Genomic DNA, 20,856 nt, shown 5'->3' with positions numbered 1-20,856 from the left:
ACTTTTTCTGTCAAAATTGATGTGTAACATGAAGTTTTGGTGCTTAATTTGTAAAATCATAACCTAATTTGATGTTTAATAGGCTTTTCCTTAATGCCTCCTTATTATCCAACATATTCGCTTATCCAAGCTTTTGCCAGCCCGTTTATGTTGGATAAGTGAGACTCGACTGTATATAAACTCACTTGCCTAGTTTTCAACAGACCTCACAACCTCTGAGGATGCCCGCCATAGATGTGGGCAAAATGTCAGGAAAGAATGCTTCTGGAACATGGCCACACAGCCCGGAAAACTCACAGCAACATTGTGAACAATAATAATAATAATGTGCTGGGGATTATAATATGAGCCTTGACTCTGAAAGCAGTAGTAACTAGCTTTTCCAAGGTTCTGGATTATCAAAGCCATTTTTGTAGTCAATGTTTTCAATATACAGGAGAGTCTCACTTATCCAACACTTGCTTATCCAAAGTTCTGGATTATCCAATGCATTTTTTGTAGTCAGTGTTTTCAATACATCGTGATATTTTGGTGCTAAATTCGTAAATACAGTAATTACAACGTAACATTACTGCGTATTGAACTACTTTTTCTGTCAAATTTGTTGTATAACATGAAGTTTTGGTGCTTAATTTGTAAAATCATAACCTAATTTGATGTTTAATAGGCTTTTACTTAATCCCTCCTTATTATCCAAGATATTCGCTTATCCAAGCTTCTGCCAGCCCATTTAGCTTGGATAAGTGAGACTCTACTGTATCATTATTATTATTCATAATAGTATTATTAATAAGTTGTTGGTGATGCTGCTGCCAACATGATCCCCGGCTGTGCCATGAGCAGAGCTCCGCAGAGGCTCCAGGCTGCCGGTGTGCCCGCGTGCGCGCCTGGGCTTCACGTGGGAATGCGTCCCGAGGAGCAGGAGCCGCTGCCTGGGCTGCGCCAGGGCTCCTCGTGCAGGAAGGGAGGCAGCTGAGCCGAGCAGAGCCGAGCCCAGCCCGCCGCCCGCCTGTCTGCCTGCCTGCCTGCTCCTCCTCCTCCGGGGAGGCGGCTGGCTCCTCTCCCTTCCTCTCCTCTCCTCGGAGTCGGTCGGGCAGGAAGCGTGGCGTGGGCCGGCCTCTTTCTTCCTCTCTCTCTCTCCCTCCCTCCCTCCGTGTCTGGGGCTGAGTCTCCCTCGTCGGCGGCTCCTGCGTCAGAGCGCAGGAGTTTTCCACTGACGAAAAAGGGCAGGAGGAGGAGGAGCAGAGCAGAGGGAGGAGGAGGAGCAGCTCCAGCCTCAGCCTCGGTTCAGTTCAGCGCCAGGCGCAGGCGAGAGAGGATGCACAGCTGAGCCTGGAAGCCTGCCGCTCTTCTCGCCTCTCTTCTGGGCTCCTTCTCGCTCCCAGCGGCGCTGGTAAGTCCCAATCATGACCATTAGGGCCACCTTGGGTGGGGGTCTTCCTCCTCCGCCACCCCCTTTCCCCCCTGGGGCCGGATTTCGCCTTGGGAAGGAAAGGGACCCGTGCGTAAAAACCTGTGCGTAAAAACCTGTGCGTAAAAGCAGTTCTTTGGGGCTCTTTTCTCTCCTTGGAGATATGAGGAAAGGCAAGAAAAAGAGGGGCGTTTGGGGAGCAATGGAGGGTTGGGGACACCCTATAGAATTTGGGGGGGGGGGGAGTTCCCGCAGCGGCCGAAAGGGGGCGCCCTAGAGCAGTGGGGCTTTTGGCCAGCTCTGCGCCCAGGAGAGAGAGAGCGTTTTTACTTCATGGAAGTGATCCCCAAACACTACTCTTCTCGGTGTTTTGGATTTAAAATCCTAATAAGCCCCAAATGACAAGGATTCTGAGGATTTTAAGTCCTGAACTCCTGGAAAGAGAAGAGTTTTTAGGAAACACAGAAGTATCGGTAGCCCCTGGGGAAATGATGTCAACTTAGAAAAAGTCCCCATCTTAAGTTAGAAAGGGCTCAAGAGAATAGCCATTCAAACCACAGGAATATTACTACGTATTACTTAAAGGGTGTTTATCAGTTGTTTTGTATTTTATATTGTTTTATTTTTTTCATTTTCATTTATTGGTCGTCGGTTTGTTTATTTACAGTTAAGGTTGTTTATACTGTGTAATGTGCTTTGTCTTGATGTAAACTGTTTTATATGGTTTTCTTTGGGCATTGAATGCTTTGCTATATCTTTGGAAACTGCTCTGAGTCCCTTTGGGGAGATACGGCGGTCTATACACAGTTTATTATTATTGTTATTATTACTGTTATTAGTATATTTATTTATATTCTGCTTTCCACTCTTGAGACTCAAAGCGGGTTACAAGACTCCAAACAACAGGCACAATCCAAGCTCTCAGTTGAAAATCTCCCAAGAAAGAGGCGCCACCACACTGCCAGCCGAGGAATTGCATGCCTTGGAGTTGGTGGAATCACTTTGGGGGTTGGGAGGAAGGAAGGCAGTGTCTCTGGAGAAGCAGAGGAGGGGCCAGGAGAGCACTTCCCAGCCTCTTCCCTCACTTACTCTGGCCCCAGGGCATGGATTTATTCAGCAGTGGTTCCCAACCTTTGATCCTCAGGAGGGGTTGAATTTCAGTTCCCAGAATTCCTGATAATTGGCCAAGATACTTGGGGCTTCTATGAGTTGAAGTCCCAAACGCCTGGAGTCCATCTACTGTAGTTTCATTAATGCAGTTTCACAGCCCTTTAACTGTCCTGGCTCAATACTATGGAGTCATAGGAGTTGAAGTTTGGTGAGGCATCAGAAACTATTTGGCAAAGAAGGCTAAAGGCCTTGTAAAACTATATCTCCCATTTTTAATTGTGTCAGAAGCAACTTGAGAACATACTGCAAGTCGCTTGTGGTGTGAGAGAATGGGCCGTCTACAGAGACGTTGCCCAGGGGATGCCCAGATGTGTTACTATCTTGCTGGGAGGCTTCTCTCATGTCCCTGCAAACTAGAGCTGACAGATGGGAGCTCACCCCGTCTCGCCGATTCGAACAGGCCAACCTTCAGATCAGCAGTCCAACTGGCACAAGGATTTAACCCATTTCTCCATTACATCTCCCATGATTACCCATGGCAATTAATGTGGTGTCAAACTGCTTTAATTCTACAATGTAGACGCCTAGAGGACCAAAAGTTGAGAACCACTGGATTAAGGGAAAGTAGTTGTCAATATAATGGGGGAGCCCTGGAGCAAATAAGAGTGAGTACACAGACCTGGACTAGAACTTCTCCAGATTTAGAAATTGTGCTAATGTGAGGGGGCAAGTTTGCGTCACTTTCTTTTCAGATCCAAAATAGGAGGGAGAGTTGTGACCTTACATCAAGACTGTGAGATTTGTAGTGCTGCAGAGAGGGTCCACTTTCCCTTCCCTTTTGCTGCTCGACCTCCTCCCCATCTGGTCTGGCATCCTGCTCTCTGGGGCAGAATTCGTGGCCCCCTGTGCCCCGGCAAGCGATGATCCTCAGCGCTTCACAGTGGCCTTTCTTCACCTCCCGGCGTGATCTTAATCCGATCTTTCTTGTCTCTCAATCCTTGCACCTGATCTCCGCCAAGGCGCCTGTTGGGGGCTGTCTGGGCCTTCTTTTGTCAGGGGGCTGGGACGGCACCCCCTTCTTATTATTTCCTGTGGAATTGCCTCTTCCGTTCATGTTTTTCTGGTCAACCTTTTGAGTGTAAGATTGTGCAAGACGTGTATTTCTTTCCCTTTGTGATTTGATCAGGGGACAACTTCAGCCATTTCCTCCCTTTCTCTGTTTTATGTGTCAATCAAGAGATAAGCGGGAAATTAACAAACATAATAATAATTTGATATTATTATTATTTCTCCAGTGTTCTGCAGTGATGGGCAAAAGAGCAGTTCAAAAGAAGTGAACTAAGTTTCCCAAATTTTCTTGATGCTATGAGTTCTTGCATCGGGTTACTGTGAGTTTTCTGGGCTGTATGGCCATGTTCCAGAAGCATTCTCTCCTGATGTTTCACCCACATCTATGGCAGGCATCTTCAGAGGTTGTGAGGTCTGCTGGAAACTACGCAGCTGAAGTTTATATATCTGTGGAATGTCCAGGGTGGGAGAAAGAACTTTTGCCTGTTTAAGGCAAGTGTGAATGTTGCAATCGGCCACCTTGATTAGCATTGAATGGCCTTGCAGCTTCAAAGCCTGGCTGCTTCTTGCCTGGATGTAAACCTTACTTACCTAGTTTCTAACAGACCTTACAACCACTGAGGATGCCTGCCATAGATGTGGGCGAAATGTCAGGAGAGAATGCTTCTGGAACATGGCCATACATCCCGGAAAACTCACAGTCACCCATTGATTCTGGCCATGAAAGCATTCAACAACACAGTCCTTTCATCCTTTGGCTCCATGGTGATCTATCTCTTCATGGCCTCTCAACAAAGTTCAAAATGTGTGAGATGAATTGTATTTGAAAACAATAACAACACCTAAAGAGGGTATTTGTTTCTCTCTTTGGGTTGACCCTTTGATGGAGCCAAAGAGAGAAAAAGGATTCCCAATTGTGCCATTTGCGGAAGTAAAATTGGTCTGGAGTTTGTGTTTGTGTGTGTTTATCTGTCTCCTCTTAAGGATTTTTGTTCCAGTTGCTGTTGTGCTTATGCCAGGGAAGGACTGTGCTCAGCTGGAGTTTGATGCCAGAGTTACGAGTCATAGGACCGTAAACACTACCGGTTCTTGGTATTTTCTTTGAAATGACCAGGTTTGCCAGTTAATGCCATTGCGTCATGTCCAGCTCATTGGGTGCATAACAGGGCTGAATAACAGCACAGGAATCCAAAGCTGATGTCACATCAGAGCTTCCCAAATGTCTGGAAAGGCCGGCCTGCATTCCTTCGTGCTGTTTTAGTATTTTGTTCTCTCTTTTTCCCTGAATTAAAACGGCACAACAACATGCAACAGGGGAGCTGACCCTAGCTTGAGGGCAATGTTCCCCCCTCCCCTCGATGTATGTCCCAGTGTACAGTTCAACAATTTATTGGGTCACTTGGATCAGGCACATGTACCCTGGGCCTTTGCGGTTGTTAAAATTAATTCCTTTTGTCATGGAATTAATTAGCTGTTGACAGAGTGACAGGGAAGAGGTTGAGTCTTGAGAGGTCGGTATTTAAACCCAGATTGTATAGATTGTGAAAGGTCTGAAGTTAGCTTTTGGATTGGGTTGCTTTTCTTTTCCCTTGGTGCCTGCCTGGAAAAAGTTAGGGCTAGATTTCCAAGAGAGAACATTTTTGAACTTTAGTTACTAGTAAACATCTATGGCTGTTGTGGTCAAGCTCTTACTCTCTGGAAAATCTGATTTAACTTTGGTGTGGCTTACTCCTGAGAAAGCATAGTTGGCTGAACTCAAATAATCAGTCACAGGGAAATACAAAATGAGGCAAATGGTATATTTTCATTAGAGGAATTCCTAGTGAACTGCAACATGGAAGCAGAAATTAATCACCCCTTCTTTGTTACTTTCCAATTTGCTCATCCAAAAAAAAAATACTCCTTCCATTACTGGTAGTGATGGTTTGGCCTTTAGATTATGCTGCCCAAACAAGCATAACCAGTGGATGATAGAAGCTGCAATCCAACAAAATCCAGAGTGATACAATCTGGCGCAATGGTGTGGACATTTGTATTTATTTGTTTGCACTCTTCAATGAGTGGATAACCTGATGCATCTACACGTTAGAATTAATGCAGTTTGGTACCACTTTAATGATCGTGGCTCAGTGTTATGGAATCCTAGGAGTTGTGGTTAGGTGAGCCAACAGCATTTTCAGCCGAGCCGGCTAGAGCCCTTGTAAAACTACAGCTCCCAGGATTCCATAGCAATGGACCATGACAGTTGAAGTGCCATTAATTCTACACTGAATGATTTAAATGACTTTAAATATACTTATCTGTAATTTTTCTGTGTATCTGCGGGCTAAGATAACTTTCTTTGCCTGCCTGTCAGCGTTCTGTGAAATCTGGAAGCCTGAGCGTGAGCCAATCTTTTTGTTGTGCTGTTTGGTTCGTGTTTCTCTTTCTCTAGGACCAACAAAGCAATAGCAGTTTCTGTTCCAGTGTGTGTTTTATAAGAACTCATCACAATGCAGTTTTCTTTTTCACTCTCTTTCTGTCTGTAGCTACAGCAACACCTACTGGCACAAAGGCAGACTTGGTCGGAACAGCTTTGTTTGCCAAACTGTTCTCTGGGTGTGACAGTCTGTAACATTCGCAGATAGGAGGATACGGATTGTCCTTTACTCATTCTCCCTGGAGGCTTTTTACAACACACTGTTATGACAGTTTGTGTGCCAAACACAATTTCAGCAACAATGTCTCTGGCTGGGAAATGAGAGCGATAGTGCAGACTGAGCCTGGAAAGCATTACCTACATTATTCTACATTGTAGAATAAATGCAGTTGAACACCACTTTAGCTGCCATGGCTCAGTGCTATGGAATCCTGGAAGTTGAAGTTTTAGAAGGTGTTTATCCTTCTCTCCCAAAGTGTATTGGGCCTCACTAAACTACAACTCTTAGGATTCCATATCATGGAGCTGGAGCAGTTACAGTGGTGTTCAAATGCATTCATTCAAATGTGTAAGTGCACCCTTGTGTTCAGAGACTGGAAAAGTTAAATTTTAGACTCCAGCTCCTTACTGACTGATGATGACCCCACAAATTTCATAGGGCTTTTTAAGGCAAGGAATACTTTGAGAGAGTTTTGGCTAGTTCCTTCCTAGAGGTATGTCATAAACAGGTGATAGGAACAGTTCACTTTGTGCAATCTTCAGCAATGCACAGACCTCTGGCATCTACCTTTAGGTGGGATAGTAAAGATAGAGTAAACAGAATGTACAAAGAGCTCATATCAAGTCTCCTTTTGCACTTAATGCCTCTTTCTGAAACCCTAGGGAATCAGGTGCTGCATTGAAGTCACTAAAATTACAGCTGGCCCTTTGTTATCCATGGATCTTAAATCCATAGAATCCATTACCCATAGCTTGAATATATATATATATATATATATATATATATATATATATATATATAAAATAATCCAAAAGTCAATTTTTGCCAATTTATATAAGGATACAATTGTAATAAGTTATCGTGTATATTGGGACTTGAGCATCTTCAAATTTGGGTTTCCACTGAGGGTTTTGGAACCAAATCCCAGCAGATATCAAAAGCTCACTGTATGCACTGTCTAAAGCACTGTTTCCCAAACTCTGGTCTTCCTGGTGCTTTGGACTTCACCTCCCAGAATCCCTGATCAAGGGTCAATGAGTCGAGGCTTCTGGATGTTGAACTCCAAGATGTCTAGAGGACTAGAGTTTGGGAATCAGTGATCTAAAGCTGGCATGGGCAAACTTGGGCCCTCCGGGTGTTTGGACTTCAACTCCCACCATTCCTAACAGCTTCAGGCCCTTTCCTTTTCTTACCAGCTGTTAGGAATTGTGGGAGTTGAAGTCCAAAACACCCGGAGGGCCCAAGTTTGCCCATGCCTGATCTAAAGTGTGCAGCTATGTGGATGGAATCCTGTTGGTTCATCCCAGTGAAGAGTAGGCCCATTGCACCAGTTGTTGAATGGTGAGTCCACACATAGATAAATCTAGTTGCAGGCTCCTCTCTACTTGGGACTAACAATAGGATTTAGTCCCACGTGAAGTGGTTAATTAATTCCCCATCTGCACTCATGAATTAAATATTTCATTTGCATAGCAGTGCTCCAAAAAGTACTACTGCCTATGTAAGGGCTAGCACAAGTCTGAAGGTGCATTTACACATTAGAATGGATGCAGTTTGGCACCACTTTAACTGCTATGGCTCAGTGCTATAGGACCACAAGAGCTATACGTTTACAAGGTCTTTAGCCATCTCTGGTAAACTACAGTTCCCATGATTCCATAGCAGTGAGCCATGGTAGTTAAGAGTGGTGTCCAACTGCATTAGGCACTCAATTCATGCACTGGCTATTATAGTTAATAATTGGCTCACTCTCAGCCCTATCACACTGTATTAGTTTCTGTCTCCACTCTGCTTAAGAGTATACCATATTTAAGTTTATGGGGTTGTGTGTTGCTTAAGTACAGCACATTTTGTTAGCACTGTTCTTGGAACCCTGAGTGCGGATTGTGATGTCCATTTTCTTCGAAAACGTCAGCAAACTTGGGGAACTTATCCAACCTTTGCTGGGCTGCTCTGCATGCCTGCAGGAAGCTTTGCTGGGTCACAAGTTACAACGTCCTGGCTTGACTGGAGCTGCTCATAATATTGGCTAATGCTAACCTCATTTCAGGGAGAATTTCCCGGCGGATCATACCTCCTGCTCATTACTTTTGGTGTGTATTTGGACTTTCTTGTCCAGTGTTTCTTTGGCCAATTCCAGTACCGTTGATCCATCATTGATATGTGAAATCAAGCTTGTCTGAGGATGCATCCACACTGTATAATTAACACAGTTTGACACCACTTTAACTGCCAAGGCTCAATTCTGTGGAATTCTGGGAATTTCAGTTGGTTGGTACACCACCACTGCTCACGCTCAGGCTTCCAGATTTCACATCTTCCATGGTTCCATAGCATTGAGCCTTGGCAGTCAAAGTGGTGTCAAACTGCATTTATTATACAGTGTAGATGCACCCCAAATTCCTTCACTGGATCTCTTGTTCAAGCCCTTCCTTTAAAGCGTGTATGATCATTGAAACCTTGTGTGCATTATTATACTGTCTATTTTCCTGTCTGTTGGGATAATACATCTAAACCAGACGCAGTGAAAATACTCATTGTACTTTATTCCGAATTGGAAGGGATGCAATGATTGATGGCAGATATTCAGTAGACTCTCAGTTAATTGGCTCTTATAGGAATTGGTATGATTACCTTTTTTTATTACTATATATATGTGTATTTATACCCCACTTTTTCTTTGCCAAAGGAGACTCAAAGCAACTTGGTAGATGCCAGATAAATGTATTTTCTGGTTGCTGGAGTGTTGCTATTACAAACTACTTAATACTAAAACCCATAGTATATTGTATCATAAACTCTGTATTGACTTGATATCTGTTTATTTAGTGAAAATGTGTATGTGTGTATGTGGTAGGGATGTCCACTTACACACACTCTCCCTTAACCATTTCCTATTATTTTCTATGTCACACAGCAACTGAACATACTAGGGAGAGGCTTGGGGAGAATTCACCATTATTTATAGGAGTTGTAGGGACTGGGATGTATAGTTCACCTGCAATCTAAGAGCACTCTGAAGCTTACCAATGATGGATCTGGAACTAACTTGGCACACAGACGCAACATGGCCAACTTTGCATACTGGTGGGATTTTGGAGGTGATTGACCTTGATACCCAGGACTTATAGTTCACCCGCATTCAGTAAACACTGAACCCAACAAATAATGGATCTGGGCTACAATTGGCACACAGACCCAACATGACCAACTGGGAGTCAATGATCTAAAGCAGGCGTGGGCAAACTTTGGCATACTGGTGGAGTTTGGGGAGGATTAACCCAAGATTTTTGGGAATTGTAGTTCACCCACATCCTTGTGCATTTTCTAATGGGAGCATTCATAAACAAACAACAGGAAAGACTGAGGTTTTTCCTAAGAAATAGCCTAACATATGACCAAATTGATATTACCTAGCATCCAAAAACAAACAATGCCCTTTATGAATAACCTGGTTACCGCCGGATACCCAAGCTAGTTCATAATAAAATACAACAGAGGCAAATCAAGACAAACTTAATGTAACACGGTTATACTGCTTTACTGTATTATAAAAACAGGTTGGTGAAGAAATTTAAAGTAGTGTTTCCTCAATAGTTTTGCCAGTTGGTTGAGAATTCTGATAGCTTGAATTTCAGTTAACTGAGCGTCTGCTGCCTCTTATAATAGAGGTTCTTCTATTGCTTGCTCAGAACCTTCTTCCCTGCTGTCTTTTGGAGGGGAAGCAGAAGTCATTGTTATGTTAATCCCATCCAGATTTGTTGGCTTAACGCTGGCATGGAGTTGATGTCTTACCTCACTTCGAGACCAGTTTCTTGCATTATTGAATGGGTGGGAGGATGTGCTGTGTAAAGTTAAAAGGTAAAACATACTGTGCGTACCCACCGGAGGACAAACAAGAGAGCGGCCCTGAATTATTCATTGGTAATCAAACAGATTTTTTTGCCTATAGACCAAGGGAGGGCAGTTTATATATTCTTGCATATGTTACGCTGGCATCTGCATTTGAATTTTGATTTTTAAGCATATGCCATTGTTTAAAACAGCCAACCTATTTATCATTGTAGTTCACCTTTTGCAACATCCTGTGAGTTGAGCTTGTGAAAAGCATTTGGATATGGAAGCCTTTGCTTGACTGTAGCATCTCTTGCTGTTCGTTTAGACTGCCAAGTAATTTTAATTTGGCACCACTTTCACTGTCGTGGCTCAATGCTATGGAATTCTGGGATTTGCAGTTTGGTGGGGCACCTGCTGTCTTTGATAGAGAAGGCTAAAGATCTTGTAAAGCTACAACTCCCATGAGTCCATAATATTGAGTAGTTGAAGTGGTGTCAAATTCCATTCCTTCTACAATAAAAGACTTTATGCATAAAATATGTAACTTGAAAGCAGACTAGCAACCTTCCTAATGCCGTGACCCCTAAATACAGTTCCTCATGTTGTGTTGACCCCCAACTATAACATTATTTTCATTGCTACTTCATAACTGTAATTTTGCTACTGTTATTAATCATAATGTAAATATCTGATCTGCAGGATGTATTTTCATTCACTGGACCAAATTTGGCACAAATAACTGATACACCCAAATTTGAATACTGGTGGGGTTGGGGGGATTGATTTTGTCATTTGGGAGTTGTAGTTACTGGGATTTGTAGTTAACCTACAAACAAAGAGCATTCTGAACTCCACCAATGATGGAATTGAACGAAACTTGGCACACAGAACTCCCATGACCAACAGAAAATACTGGAAAGTTTGGTGGGCATTGACCTTGTGTTTTGGAGTTGTAGTTCACCTACATCCAGAAAACACTGTGGACTCAAACAGTGATGGATCTGGACCAAACTTGGCACGAATATTCAATATGCCCAAATGTGAACACTGGTGGAGTTTGGGCAAAATAGACCTTGACATTGGCGACCACTCTGACATCCCGCTTGCGACCACTCCAGGGTCCTAACCCCCAGATAGAGAAATGCTGGAGTGTATATTAACTGTTATTCAACTTTGTTTGGAAAGCAAGTGGAAGGACACAAGGCCAGGAGGCAATGCATCCTTCTATTCTCTGTATGAGGTCTAGACACCTTTTTTAAATACATGAAAGCATTGGACTGTATTGATGATGCAGAAACACATTTCTCACCCTTGTTGGCTCATAAGGATTGCCTCATCGGTTTCGGAGAAAGAAGGAGACCTTCCTCTCCTTGCCTCTGATTCATGCTTTTATTCTGGGATATGAAGTGTGTGTCTCCCCGCTTTCCGTCCCGCGGCCAGCTCCCGGTCTATTTTTAGCCAATGAGAGGTTATGAAACCTTAGAGCGGGCCAGGTTTTTTTTAAAAAAATGAACCCTCTTGAAGGGAGTGGGAATTCCAGTTTACCCTTCCCGAAATAAAACTGCTGAATGCGGGTTCGCCCTTCCTGAAGTCATCCTGTGTGCAAAAAAGGGGCTTCTTCTTACGGTGGTTTCCCTGCTGAGAAAATCACAGGGTGCTGCAGCAAAGGTGGCTGGAAAAAAAGTAAAATAAACTTGGCTTCTACTATGGAATCCCCCCCTTTTTATTCCTGTCCTCGGAAATACTATTTGCAGTTGCTGGATAAGCTCTTGTAGGAAAGTGCCAGTTTCTTTTCCTCCTCTGTCCTTTTCTCCAGGGGAAATGCACCAACATAAAATCCAGGCCTGGAAAAAATGCTTGAAATTCCTGGGCATGAACCTCACATTTCTAGGTCTGCAGGAAGCCAGGCAGCATTCCTCTCTTTTAAATGTGACTCTGAACCATTGCTTTTATGCATGCACCGAGCTTCCCTAGAGGCATGGGATGGCCGTGTTTTCCTATATGAGCCTTCTTTGGGTGCATCTCCACTGTAGATGTAATGAAGTTTGACACCACTTTAACTGCCATGGTTTGATTCTATGCGATCCTGGGATTTGTAGTTTGGTGAGGCACCAGCACACATTGGCAGACCTTATCATTCCAGGACTCCATAGCATTGAGCCATGGCAGTAAAATTGGTGCCAAACTGCATTAAATCTACAGTGTAGAAGCAGCCCATGTTTTGTTTTGAGAAGCCTTCCCAAAGGCATTGTGTCTTGTGCTGTGCTGTTTATGTTTTGTTCATTTCTAGCATTTAGTAGCTATCTTTTAAAAGGGTTGTTGTGAGTTTTTCGGCCTGTCTAGCCATGTTCCAGAAGCATTCTCTCCTAATGTTTTGCCCACTTCTATGGCAGGCATCCTCAGAGGTTGTGAGGTATCTTCCAAATAGCCACATATACTTTTTATTTGCCAATCTTGCTAGAAGCCTTCGTTTTTCGGCTACTGTCTTATATAGGTTGAACATCCCTTATTTGAAATGCTTGGAGCCAGAAATGTTTTGTATTTCAGGATTTTTTCATATTTAGGAATGCCTGTACAGTAGAGTCTCACTTATCCAAGCTAAATGGGCCGGCAGAAGCTTGGATAAGTGAATATCTTGGATAATAAGGAAGGATTAAGGAAGAGCGTATTAAACATCAAATTAGGTTATGATTTTACAAATTAGGCACCAAAACATCATGTTTTATAACAAATTTGACAGAGAAAGCAGTTCAATACGCAGTAAGGTTATGTTGTAATTACTGTATTTCCGAATTTAGCACCAAAATATCATGATGTATTGAAAACATTGACTACAAAAATGGCTTGGATAATCCAGAAACTTGGATAAGCGAGGCTTGGATAAGTGAGAGACTACTGTATTTGCAAATATGTATGTAATAAGATCTCTACGAGATGGCACCCAAGTCCATACACATTTATTTATGCTTCATGCACACCTAATGCATGTAGCCTGATCGTAATTTTATACAATATTTTTAAGACGTATGTGCAAGATTGTATACATTTGAACCATCAGGAAGGAAAAGGTGTCATAGTTCCAGATTTTGCAGGATTGCTGAATTCCAGATGAGAGATGCTCAACTTGTATTTGCAGAGCCAGAAAGAAAATATGGAAAGTACTGGATTTAGGAAGCAGACTTATATGTATTTGCAGATCTAGAGCAAGGAGAACCCACCATCCACTTTGCCTGGTCCAGGGTTTGAATCTCGGACTTTTCTAAAAAGCTCTTGCACCAAGTTGCAATTGCTTCATCTGCAATAATGGGGTTGCATTGTAGAATGAATGCAGTCTGACATCACTTTAACTGTCATGAATCAATGTCATAGAATCCTGGGATTTGTAGTTTGGTGAGGCACCCACACTCTTTGGCAGAGGACATTTATAAAACTACAACTCCAAAGAATCCATATGGCAGGGCCAATCTGCATCAATTACAAGTGCCAATCTGCATCAATTCTGCAGTGTAGATGCACCCTCGTTTGAAGTTTCGAGGAGCCTTCCCTTGTGAGAAAGCTAATCTTTTTTCTTTGAGCGAATCTTGTGAAGTTCCTTCAGGAAACGACAGAGTGCTTTTGCTGTTATTTACAGCCCGTAGGATCCGAAAATAGCTCCCGTGTAGGTGGGTGTTTGCAGCCTGAAAGCTGGTGAAACATGCATGTGTGTGAGTGTGTGAAAAGAGAAAAAGAGCGAGAGATTCCGAGAGAGATTGAGATTGGTGCCATCCATGGGGCTGGCATGTTTTTACAGGGCAGGGCCATCAATCATTGCTGCTCGATCTGAGCGCCCACACAGTTGGCATCGTCTCCATTGCAGGCACAAAACCAATGTTGGAAGATGCTGCTGCTGTTGCTGCAAAGTTGGCAGTTTTCTGCCATGGCACCCTGCAGCCTTTGGCTCTGTTTATGAGCACTGATATAGCCAAGTATGGCATGAGAAGACCCCCTCACCAGTCAAATGTTCTCTGCACTGCTTTTCCAAAAACTGACCTTTCATACACTCAGGCAACCCAGAAAGTAGGAGTTTTCTTGGGAGATAGAGACTGTAAAATTACATTCTTCCATTGTGGGTTGTTGTGGTCCTCTAGCAGCCCTGCAGACCAGAGGTTTGGTTGTGGTTGCTCACTTGTGTATTCTTGATAATATCCTTAAGGGCAAAGCTTTTTGCAATATTGGTTCCTTTGAGTACATCTACACTGTAGAATTAATGTGGTTTGACCTCACTGTAAGCTGCCAGGGCTCAATGCTATTGAATTGCACGAGCTGTCATTTTTCAAGGTCTAGACTTATGGGGTCCCTAAGACTGTCATGGGGTTTTCTGAGGCTGAGTGTGTGTGACTCACCCTATGAATTTCCATGGCTGAGTGGGGGATTAACTCCCTTGTCTTTAGGGTGGAAACCGCCGTGGCACAATGGGTTAAACTCTTGTGCCAGCTGAACTGCTGACCTGAAGGTTGGGTTGCAGACCTGAAGGTTGCCAGTTCAAATCCATGAGACAGATTGAGCTCCCATTTGTCAGCTCTAGCTTGTGGGGACATGAGAGAAGTCTCCCAGCAACACATCCACACATCCCCTGGACAATGTCTCTCTAGACAACCTCTATCACAACCTCTGAGGATGCCTGCCATAGATGTGGGCGAAACGTCAGGAGAGAATACTTCTGGAACATGGCCATACAGCCCGAAAAACATACAACAACCCTGGGATCCTGGCCATGAAAGCCTTTGACAACACAATGTCTCTGTAGAGGGCCAATTCTCTCATACCAGAAGCGACTTGCAGTATATTCTCAAGTCACTTCTGACATGATAAAAAAGTATCGTAAGGTGCATCTACACTATAGATTTAATAGAGTTCACCACCTCTTTAATTGCCTTGGCTCAATGCTATGGAATCTCCTGGATTGTATTTTTACCTGATCTTTACATTTCTCTGCCAAAGAGTAATGGTGCTCACCAAACTACAACTCTCATATTTCAACAGCATTAGGCTAAGTCAGTTAAACTGCACTGATACTTCGGTGTAGATGCACCCCTTGATTTTGAAACAAGCCTTGGGATTTTGAGGCACAAACATCTTCTCATGATCTAAAATGCAGGGTGGCATGAAAAATGACTGTTTTGAAATCTACAGCTCCCAGGATGTCCCATTAAAAACATAGTTTTCCCAAGCCCCAAACAGATATGCCCTAATGCCTCTGTTGCTGGCATGCTTTACATATCTAGTATATACTCTGTAGAATTAGGACTCAGGCATCAGATCCTGTGTCGTGACAAAACACAACTTTGTTGTGGAAAAGCAAGTCCTCAGGAATGTGGTAAGACACGTGAGAGTGTGCATCGAAATATCAAAGGCAACAGATTCGTTCAATCATGGATAGTACAGTTTGCTCACAAATATTGATGTGTTATTATATTTATGTCCCGTTTTTTATTGACACGCAAAGCTGCTCACAGTATTAGGAAGCCATGCAATTTACAATCTAGAACATGCAAATATTAAAATACAATTAAGCGTACAAGTCAATTAATATACTTAATTGACTTGTATATCAATTAATATACTCAATTGACTTGTATATTAAACACTTTAAAACTGTTTTAAAAATGCCTTTCATTACTCTCTAGCTCGCTCGTAATCTCTTTCTTTAAAGTACACTTCTTTTTATAAAACGAGGGCAAAATCTTGAAAAATGCATGGCATCGGAATGTGTCCATGTGCAATCCTTTTGCACATGGATATAGGATTGCTCCATTTCAGAGAGAGGTTTTATTTATGGCTTTATTTCGGAGGTGGCACTTCCCTCTTTTCAGCTGCTTCAAGCAAACCCAAACTCATATATCGCATGCTTTTTGACACATCTGAAGGGGAGGATTATGGCTGAAGCATCTCTCCATAGGCACACATTCCTGCGCACTTTCGAGATGGCGGTGTCTCTCTCTCTCCTCCCCTTTTGTGCCACGACCTCCACCCCTCTTTTGAAAGCCAAAATGTTCAAATCAGACTGGAATGCACATCTGGGCTGAATATTTTGTGAGGAAAGTATTCCCAGGATACGGAAGGTCGGGTCTGTGCCAAAAGGAGAATTCCTGCGGGTTTGATGTGCTCCATCATGTACTTTCTTTTCTCTCTTTCCTTTTCCTCACCGCTTTTTTACAAAACGTTGTTCTCGGTCAAACAGGATGAGTAAGAAGTGGAAGCCCAGAACAAAATGTCTCTCTTGGCAACTTCACAAGAGAAGATGAGGTTGATGTGTGTGTGTATTTATGTCACCAGCACCAAATAAAATAGAATAGAAACATAGACATTTAGGTATTAAGAAACAGTGTCAAAAGCAAAGTTAAAACCCAGCATTGAATATAGTAGTTAATACATACATACAGTAGAGTCTCACTTATCCAAGTTAAACGGGCCGGCAGAACCTTGGATAAGCAAATATCTTAGATAATAAGGAGGGATTAAGGAAAAGCCTATTAAACTTCAAATTAGGTCATGATTTTACAAATTAAGCACCAAAACATCATGTTATACAACAAATTTGACAGAAAAAGTAGTTCAATACGCAGTAATGTTATGTTGTATTTACTGTATTTATGAATTTAGTGCCAAAATATCACGATATATTGAAAACATTGACTACAAAAATGGATTGGATTATCCAGAGACTTGGATAAGTGAGGCTTGGATAAGTGAGACTCTACTGTACTGTATTTACAAATCTAGCACCAAAATATCATGATATATTGAAAACTGAGTACATAATGCCTTGGATAATCCAGAACCTTGGATAAACGAGGCTTGGATAAGTGAGACTCTACTGTATATACAGGGTGTTTGAAAAAGAACTCCCTACTCACCATTTAATTTATACTTAAACTAGGGAGTTCCGTTTCAAAAACCCTGTATATACTGTATACACACACACATATCGTCATTTTTTTTTATCATGTCAGAAGCTACTTGAGAACACACTGCAAGTTGCTTCTGGTGTGACAAAATTGGCTCTCTTCAGAGACATTGTCCTGGGGATGCCTGGATGTGTTACCATCCTGCTGGGAGGCTTCTCTTATGTCCCTGAAAGCTAGAGCTGACAGACGGGAGCTCACCCCATCTTGCAGATTCAAACTGGCAACCTTTAGGTCAGCAACCCAACCATCTGGTCAGCAGTCTAGCCAGCACAAGGGTTTAACCCAAGCATGGGCAAACTTGGGCCCTCCAGGTGTTTAGGAATTGTGGGAGTTGGAGTCCAAAACACCTGGAGCGCCCAAGTTTGACCATGCCTGGGTTAAACCCTTGTGCTGGCTAGTTTAACCCATTACACCACCGAGGCTCCACCTAGCATTGTCTATTTTTTATTTTTTTTTACTTTTTGGGGCCCTTGACCCAAAACGAAGTGGCTTTTGTAGTTGAAATCCCACATTTATTTTAAGTTGGGGAATGAAGTGTTATGTGTGCCAAATTTGGTCCAGATCCATCAAGCCATGCAGCAGCCTTTGTGGCACAAACAAACATATCAACACACACACATATATATACAAACTTTGATCCATCCATCTCAGGTTAACTTCAGTGTAGTACTGTGCTCATTTCTGCTCTTACTTTGCTTTTTGACATTTAGATTTGTGTCTTGGTTTTTTTTTTTTTGCATTATAATATAAAGCTGGCAATAATACACATGCAACTCGTGGCTTCTCTTCCGGAATATAAACAAACAAGCTGTGTGTCTATTTTGCAGAATGTAGTTTAGCTGTCAGGGCTCAGTGCTATGGAATCCTGGGAATTGTAGTTTTACTAAGTCCCACTGAACTACAACTCCCAGAATTCCATAGCCTTGAGCCATGACAGTTTAAAGTGGAATCAGGTTGCAATGGTTCTACAGTGTAGATGGGCAGAAATGCTGAAATTGGACAGGTACAGGGTACAAAAATGTTCCTTGTGCAATTGCTTCTAGCTATTTTAAAGAATGGATTTACCTTATTGGAGGCTGTTTGGGAAAGGCTACCTGTGCCATTCTTGCAGACCCCTGCCCTGAACTCTCTCTTTCATTGAGCGTTTCTTCCCAGAGCGGAACAGGATGTGCATGGATTCCCACCCGGTCCTTTGCGCCTGTGCCAGGAGCCAGGACAACGGAAGAGAGCGACTAATTTGGGCTTCCTCTCTCATTGCTTTCGCATGATGTGCGAAAGCTGCCCTTTGGAAACTTTATCTGGGCGCCGTTCCAGTTTAAGCTAATAAAACGAGGGGTTGGAAGGAAGACAATGGGATTGATGCGTTTGGGGTGAGCCGGGGAGAAAAATTACACTAAAAGCTTTCTTCCATTAATTAGGAATAAAGCAATGCTTGATCTCAGTGTCCCTTGCTATAAAATTCATGGGGAGTCGCCTCACCTTTGTAAGTGCTGCTTTTTCTCGCTTTCGGAGAGAGAGTTTTTTTGGACATGATCTTTCTTTCCATATGTTTCATTCCAGGCTGTTGTTAAAATTAGCATTCCGTCCTCCCAAGGTCTGGAGGAGCTGACAAAGAGGGCATCTGAGCATGTGATGAGTGCATTATATCCATGGGTGCATCTACAACAGGCATGGGCAAACTTTGGCCTTCCAGGTGTTTTGGACTTCAACTCCCATAATTCCTAATAGCTGGTGACCTGGCTGGGATTTCTGGGAGTTGAAATCCAAAACACTTGGAGGGCTGAAGTTTGCCCGTGCCTGGTCTGCAATATAGAATTATCGCAATTTGGCACCACTTTTAACGATCATGATTCTTTGGAAGACAAGGCCAAAGACTTTGAGGAACTATAGCTCCCATGACTCCATAGTATTGAACCAAGGCCATTCAAGTGATATCAAACTAAACTAATTCTACAGTGTAGATCAAGCATGGGCAAACTTTGGCTCGCCAGGTATTTTGGACTTCAACTCCCACAATTCCTAAGTGTTAGGAATTGTGGGAGTTGAAGTCCAAAACACCTGGCGGGCCAAAGTTTGCTCATGCCTGGTGTAGACATCTCCAGGTCTGTAGGGGATATATTTCTCAATTTAACATGGAAATAAAAAACTATGGATAATAGTGAGCCCTATAGGTGCAGCAAGTTAAAATGCTGTACTGTTGAACTTGTTGACCGAAAGGTCAGCGGTTCGAATCCAGGGAGCGGGATGAGCTCCTGCGGTCAATCCCGCTTCTGCCAACCTAGCAGTTCGAAAACATGCAAATGTGAGTAGATCAATAGGCACCTCTCTGGCGGGAAGGTAACAGCGCTCCATGCAGTCATGCCGACCACATGATCTTGGAGGCGTTTACGGAAAACGCCGGCTCTTCGGTTTAGAAATAGAGATGAGCACCAACCCCCAAAGTCGGACATAATGGACTTAATGTCGGGGGGGGGGCATTTACCTAATAGGAATGAACTGCTTCTGCTGTAAGTTATCATAGAGTTGCTCTGTTGGACCTAATAAATTCCTAGAGATTGCTGTTCCAGGACCTCTATGGAAGCACACCTTAGAATGGCATGGTGAAAGTTGACACTGATGGGATTACGTTTTGCATTTTCCCTGAGAATACCAGGGCACAATCCTCTCATGGTGTGGCTTTGTGATATATTTAGGGCCACACCTACCGAAAGCAGTAAATGTTCAGGCAGGTAGACGTTTGATGTGGGTTTTCCTTTCAGGGTGTTACTTCTTCCCAGTTTGGCTCTTAGATCCAACTTCTCGATGACTTGCAAAGTTCTGCAGATAACACTCTGAATACTATTGTTATCAGTGGAGATACCGGATCTTCTCTTGGACTGCATCTACCTCCAAATTAATGCGATTTAATATCATTTGAACTGCCATGGCTCAGTGCTGTGGGATCCTAAGAGTTGTAGTTTGACAAGGCACTAGCATTCATTGGCAGTGAAGGCAAAGGTAAAAGGTAAAGGTTTCCCCTGATGTTAAGCCCAGTCGTGTCCAACTCTGGGGGTTGGTGCTCATTTCCATTTCTAAGCCGAAGAGCCGGCGTTGTCCGTAGACACCTCCAAGGTCATGTGGCCGGCATGACTGCATGGAACGCCGTTACCTTCCTGCCGGAGCGGTACCTATTGATCGACTCACATTGGCATGTTTTCGAACTGCTAGGTTGGCAGAAGCTGGAGCTTAACAGCGGGCACTCACTCCGCTCCCCGGATTTGAACCTGGGACTTTTCGGTCTGCAATTTCAGCAGCTCAGCGCCTTAACACACTGAGCCACTGGAGGCTCCAGTGAAGGCTAAAGAGCTTGTAAAACTACATCTCCCAAGATTCCATAAAATCGATCCAGGACAATTGAAGTATTGTCCATCTGTATTCGTTCTATAATGTAGACGCACCACTGGTAAACCTTGCAGAAGGAAGGAAGGAAGAGATTTGAAGTCTGAAAATATAAATATTGGTCTCTTCCATGGAAGTAGCTTTGGAGCAACCTCTTCCTCGTCTAAGCAGAATTGCAGATCCCATGCCTGTTTCTGGTGAATGTTTAACTTTTTTCCTGCAGCCCAAAGCGGCCTTTGGTAAAACACGTCTTATCACAAAGCTTAACCTTTTAAAGGCTGTCATGCAACAGAGAGCTTCGTCCTCCTTCCGCACAGGTCTCTGAAGATAGAGATTGCCGTGTGTTAATATTTTGTGTGACATTTCTACAAAGTGTAAAACCTTCCCCTGCAGAAGTTTTAAAACCTTGACAGGTATGGAATGACTCTGAATATGGAGTGATAAATACCGCAGAATACAGAGTACA

General features: G+C 43.1%; 1 protein-coding gene across 1 annotated transcript in view; it reads left to right on the top strand.

The window, feature by feature from the left end:
* The first annotated feature begins 1,222 nt into the window (after window positions 1-1,222).
* The window catches only part of csrnp1 (cysteine and serine rich nuclear protein 1), a 44,606-nt gene continuing 24,972 nt past the window's right edge, over window positions 1,223-20,856 (top strand). Inside the window, exon 1 of the mRNA XM_003221863.4 lies at window positions 1,223-1,393. The gene's annotated coding sequence lies outside the window, so the exon portion shown is untranslated. The remainder of the gene's footprint in view (window positions 1,394-20,856) is intronic.

Source organism: Anolis carolinensis, chromosome 6, assembly GCF_035594765.1.
Source record: "Anolis carolinensis isolate JA03-04 chromosome 6, rAnoCar3.1.pri, whole genome shotgun sequence".
Taxonomy (NCBI): domain Eukaryota; kingdom Metazoa; phylum Chordata; class Lepidosauria; order Squamata; family Dactyloidae; genus Anolis; species Anolis carolinensis.
This window is presented reverse-complemented; position numbering and strand designations above follow the sequence as displayed.